Raw genomic sequence first — 25,841 nt, 5'->3', positions numbered from 1 at the left:
CTGCAAAGCCAGTAACCCATAGCATTTGCTAATGAGCCCTGACACACACAGTGGACATGCTTAGATAAAAAAGGAGCTACTGGCACGGCTCTTTGGAACAATTCCACCTGTTCACCTTTGGGCACAATGTGGATGTGCAATCTGTTCACAAGCCACTATGAAGCATCATGAAGAAGTCACTGCTGAGCGCACCCAAGCAACTACAATACATGTTATTGGAACTCCAGCATTGTGATGTGAGAATAAAAGTACAGCCCAGGAAAGTCCATGACTGGTGGCAGATACACTATGCAGCGTGTACCTTCCAGGGAACAACACAGACAGCACCGTGTTGGGACAGGAATCGAGTCTATCAATATGCTACAGTATCTTCACATCTCACAATCCAACAAACCACGCAACGGGATGGGGTGTTACAGTTCTTACTCCAGGGTTAGCCATATCACAAGGAGCAAGTGCCACAGGAGGTCACTTCCTACTACCAGAAGACAGATCAACTGCGTGCACAAGACGGGATTTTGTTTAAACATGACTGAGCAGTAATCCCGGCAAATATAAGAGCTGAGGTCTGAGACAGATACAAGCTGCACAGCTGGGGGTAGAGGCTTGCCTGAGATGAGCCAGGGAGTGTATCTACTGACAAGGTGCAGAGTACAGTAATCAACAACAGAAAGAGAATTTACAGCCTCAGGAAATCCCAGCCGGACCTGGGGAAAAGGTCTGAACAGACCTGTTCACTTTTAATGACAGGAACTACGTGGTCACAGTATATTACTAAACCTATTTCTGTGATCAGGAAACTGAAAGCACATTCTACAAGGTCTGGCATACCTGACACTATGTTCAGATAATGGGCCACAATACACTGCAGTAGAATTCAAACATTTCAGCACCAAATGGTAATTTGAGCACAAGACTGTGACACTGCACCCCATATTCTTCACAGTGATATTATTATGATATGACTATGACATAGTTATGCATATTTAATGCAAGATAGGTCATGTGAGATATCACTGAAAAGATTATGATTTACTGGATATGATTATCCTATTTGTATGCATGTGTCATTTTTGTATCTGAAGTTAGGAATATTGACTATGTATCTGTATTACAAATGAGTTTACATCTGGGGAATGCACACCAGACAAGATGCTTTCATTCTGAAAAGCTGGGTGGGGAAGGGCCATTAGAAAAAACAATAGGCCTTAGAAGAAGCTTATCTCCCACCTGGGGACCTTCCTGAGGACACTACAAACAGCCTCCAAGTAATGGCTGCTGTGACACTACAGGGACATGTGACCAGGTCATCTGGTGCTGGACTCCATCTTGGGATATCAGTATTTTTCCACTGACTGCTGTGGGAACCAATCATTTAAACAAAAGGTTCCTGCCATATGCAAGAGCTATATAAGGCAGGGGAGTGACATCATCTTGGTTATTCACTGACTTCCCACCCAAAGAGACTCCTGGAAACACCTGAGGAGCAAAGACTGATCTGGGGGAAATGCTGGACCCAGACTAAGGGGACCTGGGGATTCTAAGACGTAAGCAAGTGCAGCTTGTCACTTAAGAATCTGCAGTCTGCTTGTATCATCACTTAGGATGAGAATCTTCTATTCATATCCAATCTCTTTAGTATATTAAGCTTAGTTTGTGTTTTTGTTTATTTGCTAGGTAATCTGCTTTGATCTGTTTGCTATCCTTTATAATCACTTCAAATCTATCTTTTGTAGTTAATAAATATGTTTTTATTTTATCTACAACCAGTGTGTGGGAGTCATAACTTGGGGCAGAAAGCGGTTGTATATTCCTCTCCACATTGAGGGAAGGGGCAAATTTTCATGAGCTTACGCTGTACAGTTCCCTGTGCAGCGCAAGATGGTATAATTTTGGGTTTACACTTCAGAGGGGGTGCATGCCTGAGTAGCTGGGAAGTTCCCTAGCTGGAGCCTTCCCATGCAGGGTTGATCATAGCATCTGCATGTAACTGCAGCTGGGTGTGTCCCTGCCCGTATGGGTGCTGGTGAAAGAGCAGGCTGGAGCCTGGAGAGAGCTTGTCACAGCAATACAGTGTAAAGGGAGCCCAGGCTGGTGGGTTGGGGGGGCTCAGTGGTACTCCAGTTCCAGGTGGCACCCCAGGGGGAACCTGTCACAAAGACATCTTCCTCTGGGTACACACAAAGCAACAGGAAGTCAGAATCGGCAGTAAAGTAGTAACAACAGCCAAGAGACTGATTGTAAAAGCAAAACAGGCAGAAAGGGATCCCTACCTGGAAATATTGGACCATCACTATACAACAGGGGTCGGCAATGTTTGGCACGCGGCTCGCCAGGGTAAGCACCCTAGCAGGCCGGGCCAGTTTATTTACCTGCTGACGCAGCAGGTTCGGCCGATCGCGGCCCCCACTCGCCGCGGTTCGCCGTCCCGGGCCAATGGGGGCGGCGAGAAGCGGCGCGGGCGAGGGATGTGCTAGCCGCGGCTTCCCGTCGCCCCCATTGGACCGGGACGGCGAACCGCAGCCAGTGGGGGCCGCGATCAGCCAAACCTGCCGCATCAGCAGGTAAATAAACTGGCCCAGCCCGCTAGGGTACTTACCCTGGCGCGCCGCGTGCCAAACGTTGCCGACCCCTGCTATATAATGTCTCCCAGGGACTAGATAGTAGCGCAGCATAGAGACTGATAGGTTAGAAAACCAAGGCTCTGCTTCCCATCAGGGGTAGTCTGCTTCAGCCCAGTGGAGGAATGACAGACATGACACCGAAGCAGTTAAAAGAACACCAAGTTAGGCAGGCAGCCCATTGCAATAAAGGAGCCAGGGACCGGAGGCCACTATGCACAGGTGCCCAGACAGAGCCAATCTGAGCTCCCGTCCTGCTCTCCACGGGCCTCCCACAGTCTGGCAGGGAAACAAGCAATGAAGCTGCCAGAACTGCTGTCTTCTACTTCCTTTCTGAAACAGCAGACTGCTAGCAGATAGTGGCAGCAGCTGCTCAGACCACACCCAGCTCATGATAAAGCTGCTCCTGGATTTGCCAAGGAAGAGGCGGCTGGGAAGGTTTAAACGCTTTTGTTTAAAAATCACAGGGTGTGGCTGAGGGAACATCTTCAATTCATAATCAAATACAAATTCTATCCTGTAACTGCCTGAGAGGGCCACAATGTAAAGCTTTGAAGGTCACAGGTTTGACAACTCTGGGGTAAAGTCTGACTCCATTAGTCCTTCCTAGTTTCCATCAATTACTTCCTCTGCCTTAAATCCCCAAATTAAGAAGATAACCAGATACATTAATTTCTACAAATACATTATAATACATTGTATCCTTAAATGGTATTCTCACACTGCTCAGTTTACTCCTTACCACTTTAAATATGAAAACATGCTCTTAGTCATATCATATTGTATATTATATATTATAATCAACATATTTGACATCTGAACTTATTGTCTCTAGGTTGCTGATTCAAATTCACAGCAAGTTGGTAATGAAGAAAGTTCTTCCATCTGACATGAAATGATGGACTCCAAGTTCCTAGTGGACAGTATCGGCATCCCAAAAACGACCACCAGAATTAGCAACGTTTGACTTTCTAAGCAGAGGCACCAACGTTTGAATGGAAAGGCTACTGAACTACCCATTGCATCTCTAGAAGAGATCGGTAGGGTGGGGGGAAAGTGTGCATTGCCAGAGTGGGTGAGCAGATCCCTTCAATCATCTTGGCATATTTCACCTGAAATAAAATTAACTGAAAAAGCAAAACACGAATACTGTTCATATTAAATATTCTGTTTGTTGTCATTCACTGCAATGGCCACATTGGGCTGAGCTGGCAAAGACTCGGCAGAGTTTAACTCTTCCCGGGGCAGCTCTGCACTTCTTATTTTCCAGCCCTCTCACAGAGGAGGAGATATTGGTGTAACTGCTCTCACAGAATTCCAGCCGGCTGATCCCTGTAGTCATGTTGACAACAGACCAAACCAGAATAAATCTACTCACTCACTTCTTATCTCTGAGTCAGATGTTCCAACTGGAATATTTTGCAATTCCATAGCCTCTTCCTCTTCCCAGGATCTCACAACACTTTACTGACATTAATTCAAGATGGGATTTGCAAAGGAATCTAAAGGATTAGGCACCCAACTCCTAGTAACTAAAGATAGGCCTAAGCAATTTAATGAACTTTCAGTGTTCATAATTCTGGCAGTGTACAAAGGGACATGGGTAGGGCAGGTAATTTGCTCCCATTGAACTTCAGTAGGAGTTGGACACCTAAATCCATTAGGGGTTTTTTAAATCCCAGCACAAGCCTCACTTAACTGCAATTTTACAGGTGAGGAAACTGACATGAAGAGAAGTTTGGTGACTTGCCCTGGGTCCCATAGGAAGCCAGATATTGAAACCAGCACTCTTAACACTCAGGCCTATGCTTTAACCATGGGCCTACTGACGTTAGAAGGGATACAAACGATGCAGACGCAGTTTGCAGTGCAAGCAGAAGCTCAATGGAGCTGAGCTCTGGCAGTGTGTGGGCTGGGGAGGTTGTTCTTTTTAAATTCACAAGTCATGCTGGTGCTCAGTTCCTGCTGCAAAAGAAAATCTGTTTGTTTGGGGTATTTTTAAAGAAATGTCCATTTAACAAGGAAAAACATCATGCAAAGACTAAGAGCATAAATCCCAGGGGAAAAGAGTCTGCACAGAGGTTTGATCTGACATATTGTGCTGGACTCACTCATATACAGAACATTCTGACCATGTTCTCCCCAGCTCTTAAGGTGCAGTACTTTCAGCATGTCTCACAGTTAACATGCATTAAAGTCTGTGTGTGGGAAGGAACAATAAACTCCAGGGGCCCAGCAGATGACCTGCCAAAAAACACCCTCTGTGTAAGAATAATAGACTTTGGCATTACTGATGTCTGAATTTTAAAACAATGATCTAAAATCCTGCTCTGTGGGGGCTTCCATGATAAAATAAGGATTTTACAAACATATGTTTTGTGTATGTGTAAGAATGTGGCAGAGTTATAGTCAGCAGAAACTGAAATCAAAAAGTAAATACTTTGGGGAACTTTTCCTGATGTGGCTGGAAAGGAATGCTGCCTAGAGAAAGAGAGCTTGGCTCATTACTTATTCTGAGGTCAGGAGTACGGCTCTGCCTTCTAATGCACTGATACAGTCTGGCTTGGCTGGCCAAAGAAATCACTTGTGTGATGTACATCTGGTTAATATATCAATGTTTGCAAACTCTTCCGTATTTGTGAGAGATCAGAGAGGATCCCAATATTTTCCTCCTTTATCTCATTTATTCCAATAATTGTTAGGTTTACCCTCAGAGTGATGGTCTCTTTAAAGGATGAAGAAGATTATACCCTTTCTAAAACTATCAATCCACTCCCTAGACTTCTTTTTGCAAGGGGGTGGCAATGCTGGAGTCCTTCACAAATACTCAAAACCATATATTTAATGGTAACTGGAAATGAGCCTAAGAAGTTTGGTGAATTTCCAGTGTTTCTCATTCTGGTAGTGTTCAAAAGCCCATTTATTAGGGGAGGTAACTTACTCCCTTCCAAACACCAGACTGGGCTGTTTAGACTACTAATCCAAACCAGCCTGTGAAACAATTGTACAGCATGTAAACCTTTTAAAATAATCTTTTAAAATAGGCTGTATCTGTAATCCTCCTCGGTGTACAATGGTTGGCCATTGGCCACAGTACATTGGTGCGGGGAAGGGATAGCTCAGTGGTTTGAGCATTAGCCTGCTAAACCCAGGACTGTGAGTTCAATCCTTGAGGGAGCCATTTAGGGATCTGGGGCAAAAATCTGTCTGGGGACTAGTCCTGCTTTGAGCAGGGGGTTGGACTAGATGACCTCCTGAGGTCCCTTCCAACCCTGATATTCTATGATTCTAAGCCTGAGAGAAAAATGCTCTGGAGAAGTGAACTGGAGGCGCAATTAGAGAACTTAAAGAAAGAATGTGATAGCAATGCAAATTGCATTGCTAAGTGTCAAATCCAGAGCCACTGTACCTTAGTGCTCTACTGAATAAAATGGCAGGAACAGTGTTAGATCTATCCATTAAGCTCAGCAAGCTAACTTTCAGAGGCGTTCTCCAAAGTTATACCAAGCCTGTAAGCTCCTGCTATGAGAACACAGAGAGAAACAAGATCATCTGACAAATATGCTACACCTGGAAGGAGTTAGCAGCAATGGGAGTTTTTGCTTGAAGAAAAGCTTACCCCCAGGGTTCTCAAGGTGTGACAGTTTAAATGAGCATGCTTTTAAATGTCCCATTTGAAAAACATTGCAACCCCCTTCATCACAAGAGTGACATACTTTTTTTAAAAAACTGCCTTACATCAAATCTAATGCAAGTGAGCTACTTGGCAGATCTGCTTTTCTTGCCTCCAAAGTCAGGTCCTTAGTCAGTCTGTCTCCCTTAGTATGACACCCCTGTAATACCAGCAGCCATTTCCATTTGTCTCTGACTGTGAGACTGACAGTATTGCATGTGTTGAAGAAGAAAAAGAACTCATAGTTATACCCTTTAAAGCCTTGTAATCGGTTTTTTAAAGGGGCTTTTAAAAAGTTTGTTGAGAAGACTACAGTTTAGTTGGGTGTGAGCCATATTCTTACCCAGACAGTGCTCCTGTGTAGAGGAGTAAGAGCCACCTTTATGCCCATGCACTTTGTCTGGACCTTGTGTTTAGGTGCACCTGTTAACTTCCACCCACAATAAGTGGATGGGGAGGGACAGAGAATGAGTGGAAAATTGGCTCCTTCCCTGACTCCCTCCAAGTCACTGGTCAGCAATAGTGAGCCAGTGCACCAGGAGTAGTAATTTGGAGAAAGGACGGAATTGATCTTGATCTTGACCAGTGGATAGGTGTCCACATCATAAAACACGTTACCATGGCTGGCACTAATTGGCAAGGTTTTGGAGATCTCAGCCAGGAAGACAAGAGCTGAATGGGCACGGAGACTGAACTACCTTCTCATTCTTGCCATGGTCCCTTCCAGTTAAAGGGGTTCTCTGCTCTGTCCCCTCATCTGGATCCCTCACTGTGACCCTGTGACCTGTCCCCTCCCATCTGTTTCATTTTTGTCCCTGTAAAATTTGGCTCTGAGGCACCTCCCTCATCAAAGGGGACAGGCCCTTTGTTGTTTTAGTGAACGTCATCCATTATCCCAATATTTAAATAGGCCAACATCTTTCACAAGTATCTCCACAGACTTGTATGTCCAAATAGCTAAGGGAGACTTCCTATTTATATTATTCCATGGAGTAGGGAGGCACTTTTTTCCCCATTTTTGTGACTGTATCCTGGTAATAACACTATGAAATGTTATATCAAAAGGCATATCAGCTTACAGTATTAATATCTTAACAAGGAAGCTTTATCTTAGAATAAAAGTGCTGTTTTATTCTAGGCACAATAAATATTATACATATTTAACCCACTGGGCTTTGGTGGAAAGGTCTAACAGCAATGGAATACAATATTATGAAATTCTAATACAAAACTTTTTCTTTACACAAGATCAGCTCATTTCTTTCTTTCTTTCTTTTAGTACAGGCTGTAGTGCTGGGAATCAACAGCTGAGCCAGCACTCTGATCACTTGAACACCAATTAATTCCCATCCAATGGACCTGACTGTGTCTATTTAGAGGATTAAAATGTTCTGGGGAGGATTAAAGAGCTAATTCACCTATTAATGCAGAGGGTGGCACCAGAAGGAAGTGCTGGGGGAGAGGCAGGCTAGTGGAGTAAAAACCAAGAAAGATCTGTTTAGCCTGCAGAAGAGAAGAGTGAGGGGGGATTTAATAGCAACATTCAACTACATGAAGGGGGGGTTCCAAAGAGGATGGAGTTCGGCTGTTCTCAGTGGTGACAAATGACAGAACAAGGGGCAATGGTCTCAAGTTGCAGTGGGGAAGGTCTACGTTGGATATTAGGATACACTATTTCACTAGGAGGGTGGTGAAGCACTAGAATGGGTTACCTAGGGAGGTGGTGGAATCTCCATCCTTAGAGGTTTTTAAGGCCTGGCTTGACAAAGCCCCGGCTGGGATAATTTAGTTGGTGTTGGTCCTGCTTTGAGCAGGGGATTGGACTAGATGATCTCCTGAGGTCTCTTCCAACCCTGATATTCTATGATTCTATGATCTCTGGATGAAGAGATCTCTTCCCTCTCCTTGGCAGAGGGCTGAAGAGGAACTGATGTTGTAAAAGCTATCGTGGATGGATCAGTAAGGTGTTGGGAAGGGCAATGTAAATAAACTGCATGGTGATATATAACAACTGAGGGTCTCCAAATAGTCTGCACAGACAGAGCAGAAGAAAGGTGAGATCTTGCCCTGTCATACATGCTGAGAATTAAAGATGATCTCAATATATATAAACCTCAGTATTCAGACTAAAGATGATCTCAATATTATATATAGCCAGATTAATCCATGGTGTAGTTTCAGTGAATTAGAAAGAGTCGCATGAGTTTGACCCCCTGTGTTAAGAATATAGGACCCAGTCCAGTGACTGGGTCCTACACAATCATCACTAGCAGTTGAGGGGGCTCAGCACCTTTTAGTTCTGTGCCTTTATTCCCAGCACTTTTCAATGAATAGCACATTCTCCATTGCAATGAAAACTTAATACAATGAGAGTCTCTCGAAGAAACTCAATTGGTGTCCAGTAAACGTACCTTTTTAAAAGGGGCTGGTCCTTTTTCAAGTGTTTGTTTTAGAAATTCCTGAATATAGGATTGAGTGGTTCACGATGGATTTACACTTTAAGCAGGTTTTTCATTCTGTGGGTTTTACCATTTTGTCTTTTATAAGCAAATGTGACTGCAGTTTAGGGTCTGAGATTCTATTTAATGAAGTGAATGTCAAGTTAATAACTCTTTAGGTAATGGAGATACAAACTTGTGGAAATCAGCATGTTTTCTTTGAGTACTAGAGCCTTTCTTCTCTACAAAAGCAACTGTCACTTTATGCTGTATCTATAAGATTGCTCCAATGTCATACTGAATGTTTCCCTGTTTTCACTCCATCTTCAAGTGTTTTGGACAGGTGACAAAACTACCTGGATATATAATTACACAGACTGTATAGATGGGGGAAATTACATGCTCTACAAATCATACTGGGCCAAATTCATCCCTGGGGAAATCAATATATTTATACTAGGAATGAATGTTGCCCAATTTATTTAAAATAAAATTCTATGATTTAATCTCACAGAAAATCTATGGAATATCTCTTTAATAACCTTGGATGATCCCAGTGGATCCAGGTAATCATGGAGTAACAGAGATCACATAAGTATCAAAACTAAGTATATCTTGTACAGAAGAATACACTTTAAAAGATTTGTATTGCACTATACAACCATCCCACATCTTTTTAAAAACAGTGCCAGCAAAAAGGTCTTCTTTATACAAAGTACAGCAGTGTAGTGGTCAGTATTTGTAAGGAAGTTGTCCAACCTCAAATATATCACTTAGTTACAAGGCACTGTGTCTTAATAGACAAACTAAGGGATTTACCAAAGGAATGAGATAGGATCAATGGAATGTCTTTTTCTAAGGCACCTGTTCCTCTTGCACTTTTACCCCCCAAAAAGGCAACCTACAGTTGGCTCAGGACACATGAATAACTTAAGGCCATTTTTATTTTCAGTGAAGTGTGGCTTCTAATAATAATAACTTATCGTGCAATCCAAAGTCAAATCCACTGTAGACATGCAAGTTCCCAGTGGTCTCAATGAGATGATTTGAAGAGTAACAGATTAAATATAAGGGGACCCATACACGTTCAACACTTGTCATCAACTGTGATAAGGGATGTTGTTTCCATGGCATTTCTATGTGATAAATGTCTTATCCTCTGTTACTGTGTGGCCTATTAGTGTGGTTTTTTCCTCTCCTCAGTCCTCACCCCAAGCTTATTTTTACAGCGCATGTTGATTTTTGTATGGGGAAACAGTGGCTAAAAAAGTGTTTGAACTACACCAGCCATCAAATAAATGGAGCTCAATCTTTTGATTATCTTGATTGTTTGTATTTCAAATCCTTGTGGCAGAGAGAGAGCCCACCAGGTATTAGGACTGATTATGATGACCCTATCTACTGGCATGTTCACTGGTTTCCAGGTCCACTGTTTATTACTGTGTTTTTTTCCAACCAGTGCAGGAAGGGGCAAAACCTGATTGTATCCGTTTTTAAACACTATCAGAAAACAGCTTAGCTGTAAGTATGTTTAAGCAGAATTCAGATAGTTTTAAAACCAGTCAAATGCCAATGTACAGGACCTTTGGAGTGACGAGCTGTTCTGCACTTTTCTTTATCTAAAATATCTAGAAAGGAGTATTCTTCCTCCTGAATTTGAGAAGGTCCAATTCAAAGGTCACACCCTCTGTGCTGATCGGATTGTAAACTCTTTGGGGCAGGGACGGTCTTTGTTCTGTGTTTGTACAATGCCTAGCACAACGTTCTAAGCTCCGAGGTGCTATGGTAATACAAATTAATAATAATATGCAATGATATGGCCTTGCATCAGGGGTAGGTAAAATGTAGCACATCAGTGCATGCCCTCTGGCTACGGTGCTTCTTTAGCAGAAACCCTTACACAGAAGGCATGGATTAGTTTTAACAAAAAAAGGCTTCTGCAAGACAGGAATTTCAATGTGCAAGAGGCTTGGCAGAGGGTCTGAAAAGCATTGGTTTTTATGGTCAGTAGTTACTTTAAAGCCTGGCATTTAAGGATATATGTATTTAGGGGCTTGTCTACATGGGGAAATTCCTGGTTTAGTTATAGCAAAATAACTATTCTGCTACAGTGATACCAGAATAGCTATAGTTATGCTGGAATAAGTCCCTCAGGTAGACACACTACTGCAGAATAAAAATGATTTTATTCCAAAATAATTATTCCACTTTGGAAGTGGTGTATTTATTCTGGAATACAATCACTTTTATTCTGGAGTAGTGTGTCCACACAGGAGAACTATGCCAGAATACCTATAACAGAATAGTTATGACGGGAAATTTTCCCACATAGTCAAGGCCTTACATATTAAAGGTTATTCCTCAAGGAGAACTTCCACTTCTGTACAAGTGACAGTGCCAGGCTTACTAGATCCAGGCACAGATAAAACAGAATGGTTAAAGGGGACTGGGGGGAAGGTCTGCTTAAGGTACTGCTGTGAGACCAGAAGGCAGAGGATGCGAGCATTATGAATCTCCTCTAGCTCAATCACAGCCAGTGGTGTTCAAGTTGAGGATTGAAAAGAGAAAATAAAAGAGCTGTGTTGAACAGTATATGGTGAGTATTGTTATTTTTGTCTGCCAAATCTATTCCTCTTCCTCCAATAAAATGCCTGTGGCTTGGGAACTGTATTTTTAGCCAGCTTTGTCTCTGTATCTAAGGTTCCATGCTACCATTTCTGAAGTCCCATGTAAACAGATCCAAAATACTGTATTTTACTGGACAGCTTGATTCATTTAACAATTCCTAATTTGAAGGTGTATTTTTATCTGCAGCATCCTTAGCTGTGGCCTGCAGATCTGCAAAGCTTTTTTTTGTCAAAGTGTTCATGTAATTTCAGTGAGCGTTTATTAAATGAAAGGTTGAATGTCCCATATATGCACATTTAACTTTGCTTACAAAGTTGAACATAAAAAGACACACAAGCCAAAAGAAAGAAACCCACTCAGTGATTTAGCTTCCCAGATTTAATTGGCACCATTCCTTTCAGCACTATTTATCAACAAAGGATCCTATTTCCCACTACACTGTATGCAGCCAGTGCCACTTAACTTGGTTTAGAGTTTCGATAATGTAGCTGTGCCAAAAATGACCACAATACCCAGAATGACTGCAGCTCATTAACAGTGCTTTCAAGTGCATAAAACATTGATTTTGTTTTAACATGAAGGAGGGGAGTGGGGATAAAACACAATAATGGTTGTCAAAATACCCAAAAGGGTTTGGTCAGAAATACTGCGAATGGAAATACCAACCCACTCTGCCAAAAGACCCACAAGTAATCTCTTAAAATCCAGGGGCCCTATTTTCCTCTTGCAGGATTGAAGTAACTACTAATATTCTGTCTTTGAAGAATAGGGCCACAGGATTGATGGGGCAGTAGAGAGATGACTTTTTTAGAACTTTTGTAGGCTTCTTGCTTATTGAAAAAAATTGCTACAGCATTCCACTGTAATGACACCAACACTTTTCCCCAGCTTGTGTCTCAACCTCGCTTGGGTGAGGATAGGGTGTGGAACCCTTGCAAGTGATAGAATTGCAGTCCCTCCATTTTGGAATACAGGGGCTGCTCCCTGAAATGCATGCGAGATGTAGGTATACTAGGGGGTACTAGGATGCACCATCCTAAAGAATTCAAATGCTCACATACAAATCTTGCAGACTGGGAAGCTCGGGGAATGGCTGACACTATTAGAGCTGGCTGGAAAATGGAAATCCCTTCCTGCAAAAAAAATTCATGTTTTGGAAAAAAGTTAAAACCGCAAAAAAACAAATTGCAGGAAGGAATTTCACGAAAAAGTCAGTTTGGGAGACCCGAAATGGATTTTATTTTATTTTGGGGGGGGGGGGGGGGGGGGTGTCCTGGCTGCCTGCCTGGAAGGCGGCTCTTGTCAATTTCACTAAAATAAAGTGAAATTCCAAAGGAGCTGCTGGAGATACACAGAGCCACTCAGCCTCCTACCTCCCCTCCAGCTCCAGCAACCAAAGAGGCAGAGAGCCTGGCCACTCAGCTCACCCTCCTCCCCACCCACCCACCCATCCAAAAGGCAGAAAGTACAAACAGGAGTCTTCCAGGCAGGCAACTAGGGAGCTGTCATTTCGATTTTCCCAAAAGAAAAAAAAATCAGCACAGAACATTTCAATTTTGCACAAAGGGCATTTTCCATCACAGAAGCATTGTGACAAAAGGTCCCTGCCCGGCTCTACACCCTACGTCATTTTCAGGGCATTGTTTATCTGGGACAACCTAGATCTGCAACCCTTACTCACTCGGGAATCCTTACTTACATAATTGCTCCAATTAAGTCAAAGAGACTTTTGTGTGAATACTGTAAGGACTACTCAAGTGATCAAGGGTTTGCAGCACTAGAACCTTATTTTGTATGTGGTTGTGTTTGAATGTCCGTTTATCTGTATAGGCTTTTGTGTATAAAATAGTGGCATATGCCTTCCAGTAACCATATGGTGTTGAACTAATGTGAAGTAGGTCAAAGGAAGGGTGTGAAAGCAATGCCCTAAGGCACTGGCTTTCACAACTACTATGCAAACTACACCCTAATATGCACTAACTCCCATTAGTTAGACAGGGCATATTACATAAGGAAATCAAACACCCGCAAAAGAATTCTGAACAGAATTCTAACAACATTTCCCAAATGCCAAAGGAATTTCAAAATCCCTTCCCTCTCCAATCTAGTGCACTGAAAGCCAAGGAACTATACTGTGAACTCTAACTAAATAAAACCAAATTACCGGTATAATCCTTTACATGGCTTTCAATAATGCATTAGTTACAGTATGAAATACTGTACACAGTATACTGAGCATTTTTTCTTTTCAAAATGTAATAAAATGAAATTTCCACTGAAATATGATCAACAGTTACTCTACCAGCATACTAAAGCTTTTCTGAGACCGGATATTAGACCTGTTCCAAAATTTATTTTTAAAAAAGACTTTTCTCCATAGAGAGGAAAGACTCATCTACCAGTAGGATCATAACCCCTGGGTAGATGAAATCCACTAACAAAGGAATAGCACAGGACCTCACGCTACTTTAATAATCCCCCTAGAGGGTACGTTCCATTCTTTTTCAATGATCCCTCTTGTCCAAATCAACTACAATTCAGAAAATTCCATTTCTGTTGTTTGTTTTCACTGTCATTACTAAAGGACAATCTGTTGGGTCACACTTTCTTACTGAGGCAGTAATTGAGAGTAACAGTACTGAGCAGAACAAGTTAGATGAAAAGAATTAGTGATTTGTCTGTCTTCTTACATGGCCTCTTTCACCATAGTATCTGAGAGTTTGTTAAGCTCCATATAGGATGGGACAAAACAAGGTGCGGGGGTCTTATTCTTTCTGGGATTCTTATGCAGATATACTATAATCATTCCAACATCATATACAAAAAACATCATTCTATTATGTGCCCCACCTATGATAAAAATAAATGTCACAAACATAGGGAAAGTTCTACACACATTATTAAGTAAAATCGTAGACACCAGGTGTAACAGGGTTCACAACCCGCCCCTCTTCTTGGGGCCCGCTTGCTCTCCCCAATAAGGTTCAGAGAGGCTTCAGGGTTGTGCAACACCCGTGTCTTTATTTACTTAAGGTTGTCCCACCCCAGGGTCCATCTATATACAAGCTTTATAGGCAGAGTCGGCCTTCAGCTAGGAGACCTCCAGCTCCCTCCCTGACTGACTGACTTCTCCCTTACTGCCCCCCGCCTTCTGGCTCCCTCCCAGCCTTTATAGCCCTTGGCTTGTCAGGCCAGCAGGTGTTGCCAATCCTTAGGCCTTTTCCATCAGTCCCAATCTGCTTCCCTTGATTGGAGCTGACCAGGCAGGGGCTAATTAGGTGCTTTTGCACCAGCTACACCAGGTGATAGGTACTTCAAAACATTCGTGATATTTTGAGGTTTCAAATGGGAACCAATACCACACTTAACTTCGCCATTCGTGTTAACCCACAGGGTTTAGCATTATATTTCATATGTAATATGTTCAAATCCTACTAGTTTCCGTTGTTATTTGCAGCATATTAATATTTTTGCATCAATGCAATGATAGAGTAAACCTCAACACTTTTCAAACCACACATTTATTCTTCATTCAAAAAATACTTCACATGTAAAAATAGCCATGTTAGTGAAAAGAGCAATTCACGCTTGCAAAAAAGAGATGTGATTTCTACCTTTCAAAGCCACATTAGAAGAAGAGAAAAGAGTTAGCCATTTCAATGGTCAAGTCAAATGTGGCATTACTGTTGATAACGTGGGTCTGATCCTGTAATTGCTGACCACTTCCTGGGAGATGTTGAGTAGCTTCAACTCCCAATAAGTTCAGTAAGGGACGAGGTCATTCATTGGCTCTCACAACAGGTTCAGCACATTGCAGGATTGGGCCTTTGGTCATTCCTCCCTAATTCAGAGCATTCTTCCTATGGACCTTTCAGATAATGAATTATATCAAGTGTAAATAGCTCATTTAAATGACTAACCATTTTTGCTAGCATGGTTTGTATACAGATGCCACATCTTTAAAAAGCCAAACTGTTTCTTTTCTTTCTTGTCATTTTTATTCTCCATACAAAGGTAACACTGCACCCACTGAATCACTCTGAGAATATTTACTAAGCATCAGAACACCAATGCTTCATGGTTTACGCCATTTGATTTCAGTAACTCCTGCCTGGGCTATGCCAAAAGCCAAAAGGTTTATTTTGCTCCAGCATTCTCCAGACACATTTAACGCACTTAAAGCCCCATGGGTCCAGAGTCTTTGAGTGCAGCTTCACTGTTCAGGGAGCTCTTAAATCATCAAGCTTAACAATGTTAGATACTGCACATGTAAAACATCATCAGGCAATCACTAGGTTGGAGGATCAGAAATCCTGCCATGCATTCAAATAGTTTAATGGACAGAAGAGAGATGGGGGGAAGGGGGAGAACAGGAGAACTATACAACATATGTCCAGTGTCTGAAAAAGGGGAGAGTCTCCATTATGATTTTAATAAAATGTCTTGGAAAATAAAGGGATGATCTTGTATGGGAAGATTTAGTGTGTATTAGACTAGATAGATGGTCAGTATTACACTCTGTTCTAGAATGCTTTCTCTTCAATGAAATTAATCACCAAATATACATCTCAAACCTTTGAATCAGACTGAATATAAACGGTCTCATTTGATAATTTCACAATGTGGTAAACTGTACAATCCACTACCAAGTCCATTTTGGAAGGGCTTGGGTAAGTAACACAGGCTTTCACAGCATGGAAGGGAGCTGGAATTTGTATTGAATCTGGTGCTTTGGAAGTAGGTTCTACAGGAATACAAAGAGTTATCAGTTCTGGGCCAAAGTTTTAGAACTCAGGCATAGTTTGGTGTGTAATAGTGGACTGTGATGGTATGACAGATACCATGAGTTCACCTCCAAATGACCAGCATGATGTGAAACTGATCGTTTGTACAGGCAGTTAGTGTAAGTGCAGACTCAATCACAATATCACTGAATGCACAGATTGTGTGTATGCATTTTTGTGCACACAATTTAAAAAAACCTTCATGCTCTGCTTCTAGATTTATTAACTTTTTTTCTATAGCAAGTGAGAATCTATTACTTCTTTGTAAGAATTTCAAAATGCTTTACAGACAATACTGAGATAAGCCTCTGATATCTTATCTGATATTACTATTGCTCTATAGATGTGGCACTGGAAACTGAGGCCCAGAGAGCTTTGGTAACTTTCCCAAAGTCATACAGTAGGTCTGTGACAAAGACAGGAATGTAAATCAGATTTTCTGACTACCAGTCTTGAACTTTAAGACTCTGATTCATCAAAGCACTTATGCATGTGATTCACTTTAGGTACACAAGTGGTCATAGTGGGTGAAATCCTGTCCCTGCTGAAATCAAAAGAAGTTTTGCTGGGGGGCCAGAGAGTGGCGGCTGCTGACTGAGACCCAGCTCTGCAGGCAGCAGCGCAGAAATAAGGGTGGCAATACCATACTAAGCCATCCGTACTTCTACGCTGCTGCTGACGGCAGCTCTACCTTCAGAGCTGGGCTCCCAGCCAGCAGCCGCCGCTCTCCAGCTGCCCAGCTCTGAAGGCAGCACCGCCGCCAGCAGCAATGCAGAAGTAAGGATAGCAGTACCGCAGCCCCCCTACAATAACCTTGTGATTCCCCCCTAAACTCCTTTTTGGGTTACAACACAGTGAAATTTCAGATTTAAATAGCAGAAATCATGAAAGGTATATTTTTAAAATGCCATGACTGTAAAATTGACCAAAACAGACAGTGAATTTGGTATATTGTATAAAATGGAGGTTTGCTTTTCTTACCCTGAAGTGCTTGAAAAGTCTCCTCTATTATTTTTTCCCACTCTTTACACCGTAAGATTTGCTCTTCCTGTGTCTACATAGAGTTTCTAAGGCTTGGTCTACACTTACCCCCCAAGTTGAAGTAAGGTACGCAAATTCAGCTACGTGAATAACGTAGCTGAATTCGACATACCTTACTTCGAACTTACCGCGGTTCAGACGCGGTCCACACGCGGCGGTCAGGCTCCCCGTCGACTCCGCGGTACTCCTCTCGTATAGCTGGAGTACCGCAGTCGACGGGGATCACTTCCTGGTTCGATTTATCGCGTCCAGACCAGACGCGATAAATCGAACTCGGAACTTCGATCCCCAGCCGCCGAACTAGCGGCTGGGTGTAGACAAGCCCTAAAACATTGCTAATTACTACCATCCTGTGTTAATATCAGGGCAGCTTGCATTAAAATTTCAATTGTTTACAAGCTAAGGCACCAATCCTGCAAACACACACATGCTTACTGTTATGAACACGAGTAGCCCCAATGACCTTAACAAGACTATTCACGTGCATAAAATTAAATGTGTGATTATGTGTTTGTAGGATCATGGCCTATGGGTCTGATATTGTGAAGGTCCAAGTGCCTTTAACTCCTATCAAGTCAATGGACACTCTGGATTGAGTCCTAAAGGCCTCATACTGCTCTCTTTACTTCTGTCCCATAAAGAACCTGATCTATACCCCATTGAAGTCAATGGAAGTCTTTTAGACTCCAATGAACTTTTATATCATCCCGTATATCAATGGGAATTCTTGTGTACATTAAAAAAGATTTGGCCCTAAAATCAGTGGTACAGTAATTTAAATCTAGAAATTGTTCCCCTAAAACTTGATAATGTACAACTAGCTAGATTTAATAAAAACTTAATCAGTAATATCTCAGAAGGCAGACATCTATAAAATTAATTATGCTTCTCCAAGGCTGTCATAAAAAGCTAAGAGCTTCTTTTCCCTATTCTACACCATATAGTAGGTTAAAAAAATCCAAATTTATTAACTTGCTCCTTTTGTGTAAGAGCCATAACAAATTATTAGCATGCACATTTTATATATTAACAAATCATGTCACCTATTCCTTGAATAATACCAAGGAGAGATGGAGTTCTGGTTAGTCTTTGGTATGAGCTCGAGAGAGTATTAGTAGTGGAATTAATTTCAGCAATGAGATACTGAGACCAAGCAAAGTGTCCAAGGTCACTAAACTCCAGATGGTACACTAATATATTTACAGGACTGATGCCTCCTGGCAATTTCAATTTCTTATGTAGAGTTGCTCTTGGAACCAATCAAATTGAGAAGCTGGCAGTTGCAATTTGCCCACAAAATTAAATGTACAAGATTAAAGCTCCTGTTTTTAAGCAGCGATTTGCTATGCTGACATGGAGCCACTGTTCCTGACTCTTGTTGATTTTCACTAAATGATCACCCCAGCACATCAAATTCAATCTACACACAACAGATTGGTTGTCTATAGGAAAGTTTATTCACGTTCACTGCCATTGATTTAAGAAAATCTTTTAACTAGTAGAGGCAAAGCACATAAAAAATTACAGCTGGGCCAAGAGAATCCTGCATGAAGTAATTACCTCTGACATTAGTCAAAGGCCCATGGATAAGTGGAATATTTGCATTCCGCAATATGAGCTGTTGCCAATCCTGCAGGCATTCCCCTTAACAGCCCAACCCAATATTTTCAAAAGTGTGCACGTACTTTTGTATATGCCCAGTGCATGTGCAGTTTGGATATTTATTCATAGATTCATAGACTCTAGGACTGGAAGGGACCTCGAGAGGTCATCGAGTCCAGTCCCCTGCCCTCATGGTAGGACCAAATACTGTCTAGACCATCCCTGATAGGCATTTATCTAACCTACTCTTAAATATCTCCAGAGATGGAGATTCCACAACCTCCCTAGGCAGTTTATTCCAATGTTTAACCACCCTGACAGTTACGAACTTTTTCCTAATGTCCAACCTAAACCTCCCTTGCTGCAGTTTAAGCCCATTGCTTCTTGTTCTATCCTTAGAGGCTAAGATGAACAAGTTTTCTCCCACCTCCTTATGACACCCTTTTAGATACCTGAAAACTGCTATCATGTCCCTCTCAGTCTTCTTTTTTCCAAACTAAACAAACCCAATTCTTTCAGCCTTCCTTCATAGGTCATGTTCTCTAGACCTTTAATCATTCTTGTTGCTCTTCTCTGGACCCTCTCCAATTTCTCCACATCTTTCTTGAAATGCGGTGCCCAGAACTGGACGCAATACTCCAGCTGAGGCCTAACCAGCGCAGAGTAAAGCAGAAGAATGACTTCTCGTGTCTTGCTCACAACACAGCTGTTAATGCATCCCAGAATCACGTTTGCTTTTTTTGCAACAGCATCACACTGTTGACTCATATTTAGCTTGTGGTCCACTATAACCCCTAGATCCCTTTCTGCCGTACTCCTTCCTATACAGTCTCTTCCCATTCTGTATGTGTGAAACTGATTGTTCCTTCCTAAGTGGAGCACTTTGCATTTGTCTTTATTAAACTTCATCCTGTTTACCTCAGACCATTTCTCCAATTTGTCCAGATCATTTTGAATTTTGACCCTATCCTCCAAAGCAGTTGCAATCCCTCCCAATTTGGTATCATCTGCAAATTTAATAAGCGTACTTTCTATACCAATATCTGAGTCGTTGATGAAGATATTGAACAGAGCCGGTCCCAAAACAGACCCTCCCCATCTTACGTGCACAGAGATGTGAGAACATGCAAATACCTGACTTGCAAGTGCACATTGGGTATTTTTTGTACCTCTTTGAATGACTGTGTCAGAACTTTAAGGGCCTTTTCATCACTAAACTACAACCAGAATTTTTTATCCGGTTAGAGGCACAGTCCCTGTAATCAGTTCCAAGTAACAGTTCAATTTGTGTCTACACAACAGTTCTTCTGCCATCACAGCTGGGTCTGCAAGCTCGACTTACCATGCTCCTTAACTGTGTTTGTATCAGTGGATTCTGGGAAAATGTAGAGAGCTATCCCACAGTGCTTCAGAATGGAACAGTCAGCTCAGACGAAATGCACACAGAGGAGCACAGGTAGTACATGGGGCAATGCATTCCTCCATGTCCTATCACACACTGAATTAAAAGGAAGGAGGACAAGCCAAAATGATCATATTACCAAAAAAAAACCCCACAATGACCTATGCTTATTAATGCAATTAATGCAACTGTCCCCCAAAATATAGAGCATGAAGAACTAGATACTGGAAGACAAACAGGCTCCAACTTTGTCATTTGAAGGCAGATGAGTTGTATGACAAATATACTTGCCAGACAAAGTTTTAGGTTGACAAATTGTTTGATGCCTTAACATTTGGACAACAATGCCATTGATGACTTTTTGAACCGTGGGAAGTCTGCAGGAGAAGAACTTACTTCCTTCCCCTCCTGCAAGCCTCCTGGCTCTCCTGTAGACCTTGGGAACTCCTCATCCCCCTTACATTCTCTTCTAATGCCCCAGTACTCCTATGGCCTCGGTTCCCCTCTCCTCCGATCACTACTACACCTCCCACGACCCAATCCACTCTTCTTCTAACTATTAGAACATGCATGTTAGATGTGCGGGAAGAAAGAAAATGTATATGTATCAAATGTAAGCAGCTCTAGCTTACAAGGAGTAAACTGGATGGAGCAGTGGCTAGCCAGAGGAAGCAGGCTGAGTCTCAAGCACAGTGCAGGCCAGCAATCTTAGCTGCTCCATTTAATACTTAAAGTTTTCTCTGCTGGGAGTGTAAACTGTCTCTCTGTGCCTGACACTCAAAGCTTTTCAGACTGCAAAGTGCCTACTATTTCATGAGTGAAACTCTGAGAATCAGACAGGGAAAGCTGCAGCACGACAGTGTGATTTTCAGTTCTCTGATGTGTGCATTGAGGATGGCAATATTGCAGAATTGAGCGTGAGTGTGTTCGAGAGAGCCACTGGTGTGTGGGTGTGGTTGAGTACTCTGTTGGCAGTGGGATACTAGTTGCAGATAGTACCCCGAGTGTGAATATTGCCTCAGCTGTGATTTCTTTGCTACTTAGAAATGCACTTTGAGCCAACTCAACTCTAAACTAACCAAGAGGTTTGGATGGAATAGATGTTAATTTCAGTCCAATAACAACATCCTGTAATTTTTCGTCCAAGTGTGGCTAGATTCTTCAACTGACCCACCACATTGGCACATGATGGAGCTTTGCTGACTCCCTCTGGCAGAGGCTGTTCATTAACCCACCTTCGCTATGAAAGGAGGCAAAAATGCCCTTTCCACTCAAAAGAATCTATGGCTGAGCAGTGCTTATAGGAGGAATCCTAGGAGAATGCTTGTGCTGGAGTTTCTTGTTTATTTTAGTTAACTTGCTAATAGAGAAGGTAGGGGAAGAGTTTTAAAGCAACGGCATGTTGAGTGTTTTGGAGCTGGGAGATGCCACCTTCTCACCGAGGCACATTATGCTCTTTGCAGCAATATTATTTTTTAAAACAGAACTGATTTTTTTTTTTACAGGTCTACAATTATGATGGGAAGCTGGTAAAAACTGACCAATATGAAGATATCTTGTAAAGAATTTATGTAGTACATCATTTTGCTCCAGTTTACTATTTTCCTGCAATTTGCTGAATAAAACTGAGAAACATATTACAGTACTAGCACCACACACAGTAAGAATGAAAATGAAATGAGAGGTTTATTTTAAAACGTAACTAGTCAAAATGTATATGTAATAACACAATGCTCATTTTCTTTCCTGATCTACATCCAGAGTCCTGATGATCTTAAATACATGGCAGCTCTCTACGGGCAGATTACCAATTTATTACTGGGTATTCTAGGCACAGCTGATGATGAATGAGAGACATTTGTATCACTAATTCAGCCCAGCTCTAAAAACATTTTTATCCTAATGAAAACCTCAACTATTACAGTATGTCACTAACATCCCAAATATTCTGGCCTATGTAAATGAGATCCCAACTGCTAATCCAGTAACAATTCTTTATACATGTTAAATACCATTGGGATGCTGATCTTACATAGATTTCGAACCACATCATTGAACCATATAGTAGTTTAAAAATAAAAATAAAAGGGAAGTACCATAGTCCAGAGGATGTCTGACATTAAAACAAAAAGGAGGAGATATATAGGCTGGTCCTGAAGACTACCTGATTAAGGTCCCAGACCAGCTCTGAGGAATCCCATTGACTTCAACAGGATTATGATGCACTTAAAGTTACACACATGATCATAAAGCATCTTGCTGAAACAAAACTTCATATGCATGGGGGTGCAGCTAATGTGATCAAGTTAGAGATGTCAGGCAGATGGCAGTAATATTGTGGAAGGGGCTCCCAGATTTGGAAGAAGGGGCCTTATTAAGCACCCAACAACAGAACCAAATTGTAACAAATACTCAAGGACAATGAATGCATGCACTCCAAAAAACACAAATACTTAAAAATTGGATTTCTTAAATATTTGATGGCCAGGAAATATGGCAAGGACTCATTAAATTATTTAACCAGCAAATAATTCCAGTGTTTACAAAACATAAAGGCTCTAAAACTTCAGCAGTGATGTCTCTCCAACCTCCTGCTTTATGAGCAAGAAGAAGAAAAAGAAGATCACAATGACCTGCTGGAATAAAAAAATAAAAATGTTGATCAATAATATATGACTCCTCTTGTCAGAAATATTTCCATTATCATCTCTGGAGGAACAGAGGCACTATACACAATAGAAGAAGAGTCTTCTTGTTTTTATCTCTGACCAAAACTCTCATTCAACTGTCACTTGCAAATATATCTACACCAATACATCGTAAGAAACTTGAGCGGAAAATTATTCTGGTGAGGAATTAAATGATCTCCAGTTTAGTCTAGGTCCTGTGTAGTGTATCATTAGCATCCTGAGTTTTGACAAGCTGAAATGCACTCACACCTCTGGTCACAGGGAAGCTTCACTGAGCATGAGGTTTAGGACCCTAAGGCAGTTAAATGCTTTAGTTACTTGTATGTGATGTGTTTGTTTGTTTTTTCCTGCAGTGAGACCAACAGAGATATCAAAGCAGGTAACATCTCTCTCTCTCTCTCTTTTGGAGTGAATATTTTAAAACGAACCATTTGGAAATGGGTATGCTCTAAGCCATTAAAAAGTCCTAGATGACAAATTAATTCTGCAAAGCTATAAACTGACATGTTTCACCCTTTCTTTGTAGTGAAGATCAGCAATCACAAACCTGACAAGGCCCTACCATCAGCAGCAGCTATAAGAAAATGTGATACTACTTGGCACATTTACTTGGCGTCCATGTAATTATTCCGTTATTAGAAATAAGTGCAGGCTGAATTTAGTGTAATAAAAAGATTTAACTCCCTATCCCCCTTACAATTAGACACATTTTAAATTCCAAAAGTCAGGAGTTTTGTGTTCATTTTAATATCTGCTACTTCCATAGTATCCAGAAAAAATAATTTCAATCATATTTTGGATGCTAACAACAGGACATTCACTTTATATTTCAAAAGTTATCTAGCAGGTGGCATAACACACAGCTTCCTTATCAACCAACCTGCTATGCTATCTCCCTATAAAAATGTAAGTCCTACAGTATCTAGGGCATATACATAAGGGCTCTACTGTGACTTGCAGCAGCCATACTGTTATTTGGGGCATTGCAGGGCTACACCAGCCCAATTCGAATAGGAGCACTGGGATGACCAAAGAAAGGCACAATACTACCCAGAGCTGCAGAGGGAGTTCTCCAGCAGTGGCACCATTTCATGGAGTGCAGCTTGTGCTCCACAGCAAGGCCGGTCAGCTCCACAGGCTGGTGAAGATAGAGAGACAAGGACATGGCAAACAGTGACCTTTAGGACTTTCCTTTCCTCAACACCAAAATCATGGGCTGCTTTAGTAAGCACACTATGACCTAGGAAAACTGAAGCTGCAAGGAAAGACTAGAATGTGACAGCAGAAACCTTATTCCAGACCTGACCAACTATGAAACACTCCAGGTTCATCTGCATTCTGCTGGAACCCTGAATCCTATCAATCTGGTCTCAGATCTGGGTATGATTTATGATTTCCTAATGATGGATGAAGTTCAGATGTCCCTACTGAATTATTAGATCTATCCAGAGTCTCTGAAATCTATCTACTGAGGTGTTTATACAACACTCCTCACCATAGTATCTGAGCACTCATGTTCATGAAAAGTAAATTTCAAAGCAATATTCAGTATTTGTACAGGAATCCAACTAAGCATCAAGGCTGAACCCATAGACCAAAAAATTGACAAGGTACTAGAGTAGACTTTAAAAATGAATATATCTGGGAAACTGTAATCTGTTCAATCTCCAAGCAGAAAGAGAGGTTGAACACATCAAACAAATGTTTTTTCTGAAAAATATTCATGCATCTTTAATTCCTATTCATCTTTAAAGTCTCTTCCATTTTTATCCAACCTTAGTGCATATCCTATAAAACCTTCTTTGGCCCATTTTGTTAAAATGTTACATGGAGCTACCAAGAGAGACAGCATGATTTTGGGCTGTATTCCCAATTGTTTGTTGCTGATACTTAGTTCTACATCTTTTTATTTTTTTAATCAGTTTGGAACAGTGCAGTTTCCTTGCTTTCCCAACACTTGGCCAAGATAGACACCTGGATGAGAAAGAGCTATCTCAGACCTTAATTACACCAGTTTAAGCTTGGCAAGCCAGTAAATTGACCAGTCAATTGACTGCCATTTAGTTGACAACAGTCAAATATTGTCAAATATTCCAGCAAGAATGCTCTGATTTAAGTGGCGGCCTACCTTTCTGATTGCCATTCTTTCATTTTTTAGAACTTCATTTTATTGTGTTTTGCATTTTGTAAGTCAAAATAATTCAATTAAAAATTTATTTTCTGTAATTAGGCATAAGTATCTATCTAAGACTAAGCCTAATGGACACCAAAAAGCGTTACTCTTCTTTGTTACTGTTCTAATAAATTAGTGCTTTAAAATTCTTGACTGTTTTTGACATTATTTGACTGGCCGATTAACTAATTTTTTGAGTACCAGACAAATGCCCAACCCAATACTAGTTTACATCAGGAATCACTCTACTGAAGTCACTGGAATTTCACCAGTATAGAATAAGTATTCTGTAAATGAGAGCATAATCAGAAGTGATGCTGGATGTCAAGGGACAGCAATTTGATGAACTGATGAAGGCTTTAGCTTTTCCATGTCCTGCTGTGATATGTGCATCTCATGTTGAAGACACTCAGTAGACTCTTATAGAATTCTATAGAATACTGTATCTTAAAGAAAGTACTACCCATCTGAAATCTACAAACCTCAAAACAAAATCTCTTTAACAATCTTATAAAATACTACCTTACACAGTGATAACTAAGATATAAGTGATATCTAAGTGTTTCCCCCACAGCTGCAATAGAAAATAACTATATTATTTCAGGTAATGTTGCCTGGTAACTGTTTTCAAATGCAAATTTTTTAATGGCAGCTAGTGTGTTTGGATCATATCCCATATATTATAAGGATTTGTGATAAAGTGTTTAGACTTTGACAGTCATTCTTGCTTTTCAGTTCTTGCTTTTTGTTTCTGGATGGATGGACAGATGGCTTAAACAGATTTCAGCA

This window comes from Terrapene carolina, unplaced genomic scaffold (assembly GCF_002925995.2).
Source record: "Terrapene carolina triunguis isolate 2854851 unplaced genomic scaffold, T_m_triunguis-2.0 Scaffold33891, whole genome shotgun sequence".
NCBI lineage: Eukaryota > Metazoa > Chordata > Testudines > Emydidae > Terrapene > Terrapene triunguis.
This window is presented reverse-complemented; position numbering follows the sequence as displayed.